Here is a 6,025-nt window from a genome sequence, read left to right on the forward strand (position 1 = left end):
GGAAATATAAGTTACAAGTCGTTTTTGTAAGAGGTAGTCATTTCAGTCGAAAGAACGACGTCTTGATGACCATTTTGAAAAACATACTTCCACTTTGAGTTTAACCATGATTTTTGGATATAGTTTCATGTTTATAAGAAATATCATTTTCCCAGAAGAACAACTTTTAAATCAAAGTTTATCATAGTTTTTAATTATCAAACCCAAAACAGCCCGCGGTGTTACTACGACGGCGTATGTCCGGTTTTACGGTGTTTTTCGTGTTTCCAGGTTTTAAATCATTAAGTTAGCATATCTTATAGATATAGAATATGTGTTTAGTTGATTTTAAAAGTTAAGTTATAAGGATTAACTTTATTTGCGAACAAGTTTAGAATTAACTAAACTATGTTCTAGTGATTACAAGTTTAAATTTTCGAATAAGATAGTTTTATATGTATGAATCGAATGATGTTATGAACATCATTACTACCTTAATTTTAGTAGGTAAACCTACTGGAAATGAGAAAAATAGATCTAGCTTCAAATGATCCTTGGATGGCTTGAAAGTTCTTGAAGCAGAATCATGACACGATAACAAGTTCAAGTAAGATTTCCACTCGAAATAAGATTGTTATAGTTATAGAAATTAAATCAAAGTTTGAATATGATTATTACCTTGTATTAGAAAGATATCTTACTGTAAATAATAAAGATTTCTTGAGGTTGGATGATCACTTTACAAGATTGGAAGTAAGCTAGCAAACTTGAAAGTATTCTTGATTTTATGAAACTAGAACTTATAGAATTTATGAAGAACACTTAGAAATTGAAGATAAAAATTGAGAGAGATCAATTAGATGAAGAAAATTGAAGAATAAAAGTGTTTGTAGGTGTTTTTAGGTGTTTTTGGTCGTTGGTATATGGATTAGATATAAAGGATGTGTAATTTTATTTACTTGTAAATAAGTCATGAATGATTACTCATATTTTTGTAATTTTATGAGATATTTCATGCTAGTTGCAAAATGATGGTTCCCACATGTGTTAGGTGACTCACATGGGTTGCTAAGAGCTAATCATTGGAGTGTATATACCAATAGTACATACATCTAAAAGCTGTGTATTGTACGAGTACATATACGGGTGCATACGAGTAGAATTGTTGATGAAACTGAACGAGGATGTAATTGTAAGCATTTTTGTTAAGTAGAAGTATTTTGATAAGTGTCTTGAAGTCTTTCAAAATTGTAAGAATACATATTAAAATACTACATGTATATACATTTTAACTGAGTCGTTAAGTCATCGTTAGTCGTTACATTTAAATGTTGTTTTGAAACCTTTAGGTTAACGATCTTGTTAAATGTTGTTAACCCATTGTTTATTATATCTAAAGAGATGTTAAATTATTACATTATCATGATGTTATGATATATTAATATATCTTAGTATGATATATATACAGTCAAATGTTGTTACAACGATAATCGTTACATATATGTCTCGTTTCGAAATCATTAAGTTAGTAGTCTTCTTTTTACATATGTAGTTCATTGTTAATACACTTAATGACATGTTTACTTATCATTTATCATGATTAAACATATTGTATCAATATCTTAATATGATTCATATGTATTTAGTAAGACGTTGTTATAACGATAATCGTTATATATATCGTTTCGAGTTTCTTAATTCAATAAACTCAATTTTATGTATATAACTCATTGTTAAAATACCTAATGAGATACTTACTTATCATAATATCATGTTAACTATATATATAAACATATATATGTCATCATATAGTTTTTACAAGTTTTAACATTCGTGAATCACCGGTCAACTTGGGTGGTTAATTGTCTATATGAAACCTATTTCAATTAATCAAGTCTTAAAAATTTTGATTTCGTAACATGTTGGAAACACTTAATCATGTAAATAACAATTTCATTTAATATATATAAACATGAAAAAGTTCGGGTCACTACATAAAGTTGCACCTTGGAAAGGCGTTGTTCGATTTGGTAAACGAGGGAAATTAAATCCAAGGTATATTGGACCATTCAAGATTATTGATCGTGTCGGACCAGTAGCTTACCGACTTGCGTTACCTCAACAACTCGTGGCTGTACATAACACTTTCCACGTCTCGAATTTGAAGAAATGTTTGACGAAATCCAAATCAACAAAAAACTTCAATTCATCGAAGAATCCGTCGAAATAATGGATCGTGAGGTTAAAAGACTTAAGCAAAACAAGATACCAATTGTTAAGGTTTAATGGAATGCTCGTAGAGGACATGAGTTCACCTGGGAATGAGAAGATCAGATGAAGAAGAAATACCCGCACCTATTTCTGGAAGATACGTCAACACCTCCAACTGCTTAAAATTTCAGGACGAAATTTATTTAACGGGTAGGTACTGTAGTGACCCGAACTTTTCCATGTTTATATATATTAAATTAAATTGATATTTACATGATTAAGTGTTTTCAACATATTAAGCAATCAAACTTATTAAGACTTGATTAATTGAAATAGGTTTTATATAGACAATTGACCACCCAAGTTGACCGGCGATTCACGAACGTTAAAACTTGTAAAAACTATATGATGAAATATATATGGATATATATATATATATATATATATATATATATATATATATATATATATATATATATATATATATATATATATATATATATATATATATATATATATATATATATATATATATATATGTAGTTAACATGATATTATGATATGTATGTATCTCATTAAGTATATTAACAATGAACTACATATGTAAAAAAAAGACTAATAACTTAAGGATTTCGAAACGAGTCATATATGTAACGATTATCGTTGTAACAACATTTAAATGTATATATATCATATTAAGATATATTAATACATCATAATATCATGATAATGTAATGATTTAATATCTCATTAGATATAATAAACAATGGGTTAACAACATTTAAAAAGATCGTTAACTTAAAGGTTTCAAAACAACATTTACATATAACGGCTAACGATGACTTAACGACTCGGTTAAAATGTATATACATGTAATGTTTTAATATGTATTCATACACTTTTGAAAGACTTCAAGATACTTACCAAAGTACTTCTACTTAACAAAAATGCTTACAATTACATCCTCATTCATTTTCATCAACAATTTTACTCGTATGCACTCGTATTTGTACTCGTACAATACACAGCTTATAAATATTTTTACTATTGGTATATACACTCCAATGATCAGCTCTTAGCAGCCCATGTGAGTTACCTAACCATGTGGGAACCATAATTTAACATCTAGCATGAAATATCTCAAAAATAACAAACTAATGGAGCCTATATGATGATCAAAGTTCACGTGAATGATGGGTACACAAACACTTTCATTTTGCAACTTACATGCATCAAAACACTCTCTCTCAAGTGTTCTTCCTTTGTTCTAAGTGTTCTTCATCATCTTCAACAAAATCTAGCTCAATATAGATCATAAATCCATACATAAACCAAGATATAAAACAACTACTCAAGAACACACCAACAACACTTCCAAGTTAGCTAGCCTACTTCCAATATTGCAAATCCACTTTGAGTGATCATCCAACCTCAAGAAATCTTTTTTATTTACAGTAAGATATCTTTCTAATACAAGGTAATACTCATATTCAAACTTTGATTCAATTTCTATAACTATAACAATCTTATTTCGAGTGGAAATCTTACTTGAACTTGTTTTCGTGTCATGATTTTGCTTCAAGAACTTTCAAGCCATCCAAGGATCCTTTGAAGCTAGATCTATTTTTCTCATTTCTAGTAGGTTTATCCACAAAACCTGAGGTAGTAATGATGTTCATAACATCATTCGATTCATATATATAAAACTACCTTATTCGAAGATTTAAACTTGTAATCACTAGAACATAGTTTAGTTAATTCTAAACTTATTCGCAAACAAAAGTTAATCTTTCTAACTTGACTTTTAAAATCAACTAAACACATGTTATATATCTATATGATATGCTAAATTAATGATTTAAAACCTGAAAACACGAAAAAACCGTAAAATCGGATATACGCCGTCGTAGTAACACCGAGGGCTGATTTGGGTTAGTTAATTAAAAACTATTATAAACTTTGATTTAAAAGTTGTTCTTCTGGGAAAATTATTTTTCTTATGAACATGAAACTATATCCAAAAATCATGGTTAAACTCAAAGTGGAAGTATGTTTTCCAAAATGGTCATCTAGACGTCGTTCTTTCGACTGAAATGACTACCTTTACAAAAATGACTTGTAACCTATATTTCTGACTATAAACTTATACTTTTTCTGTTTAGATTCATAAACCAAAGTTCAATATGAAACCATAGCAACTTGAATTACTCAAAACGGATTTAAAACGAAGAAGTTATGGGTAAAACAAGATTGGGTAATTTTGCTTGTTGTAGCTACGTGAAATTTGTAACAAATCTATACAAATCATATCCTAGCTAACTTATATTGTATTATACATGTATTCTAATATATTATGTAATCTTGGGATACCATAGACACATATGCAAATGTTTTGACATATCATATCGACCCATGTATATATATTATTTGGAACAACCATAGACACTCTATATGCAGTAATGATTGAGTTAGCTATACAGGGTTGAGGTTGATTCCAAAAATATATACTTTGAGTTGTGATCTAGCCTGAGACGTGTATACACTGGGTCGTGGATTGATTCAATATAATATATATCAAATTATTTATGTACATCTAACTGTGGATAACTAGTTGTAGGTTACTAACGAGGACAACTAACTTAATAAACTTAAAACATTAAAACGTATTAAAAATGTTGTAATTATATTTTGAACATACTTTGATATATATGTACATATTTGTTATAGGTTCGTGAATCGACCAGTGGCCAAGTCTTACTTCCCGACGAAGTAAAAATCTGTGAAAGTGAGTTATAGTCACACTTTTAAAATCTAATATTTTTGGGATGAGAATACATGCAGCGTTCTAAATGTTTTACAAAATAGACACAAGTACGCAAAACTACATTCTATAGTTGGATTATTAAACCGAATATTGCCCATTCAAGTCTGGTAACCTAAGAATTAGGGAAATGACCCCTAATTGATGCGAATCCTAAAGATAGATCTATGGGCCTAACAAACCCCATTCTGGAATTTGGAATGCTTTAATACTTCGATTTATATGGTGATTGCGATTGCCAATTTATGACGTACTTGCGAGTATGCGGGGAATATTCTATATGCATTATGTTAATGTCGGTTACCAGGTGTTCATAATAGAATGATTTTTATACACTTGCGAGTGTAGGATTATTGAATAAATGAAATCTTGTGGTCTATTATATTAATTTGATAATATATAGGTTAAACCTATAAGTCACCGACATTTTTGTTGACGTTTAAAGCATGTTTATTCTCAGGTGATTATTAAGAGCTTCCGCTGTTGCATGCTAATATATGGACAAGGCTTGGTGTTAGCATGCTTGTATAATATTGTTTAAAACTGCATTCGAGATTTACTTTGTTGTAACATATTAATATTGTAAACCAATCTGTATTGGTAGTGTGTAAGTGTGCCATTTTTAGATTATCATTTCTGATAATCTAGGTGGTGTCCTTTTAACCTTGTCGATAAAATAAAGGTTATGGTTTGTTTTAAAAACGAATGCAGTCTTTGAAAAACGTCTCATATAGATGTCAAAACCTCGCAACGAAATCAATTAATATAGAACGTTTATAATCAATATGAACGGGACATTTCAGTTGGTATCCGAGCGTTGGTCTTAGAGAACCAGAAAATTTGCATAAGTGTGTCTTATCGAGTTTGTTAGGATGCATTAGTGCGTCTGGACTTCGAACGTGTTTTCTTTAAAAATGATTGCTTAATATTTTTTTTTGTTGGAAACTACAAATTGTAACATGTAAATATTATGTGATAAATTAATCTCTTAATATGTTTGATATTGTGTGATAG

The sequence above is a fragment of the Rutidosis leptorrhynchoides genome, chromosome 6 (genome assembly GCF_046630445.1).
Source record: "Rutidosis leptorrhynchoides isolate AG116_Rl617_1_P2 chromosome 6, CSIRO_AGI_Rlap_v1, whole genome shotgun sequence".
NCBI classification, from domain to species: Eukaryota; Viridiplantae; Streptophyta; class Magnoliopsida; order Asterales; family Asteraceae; genus Rutidosis; species Rutidosis leptorrhynchoides.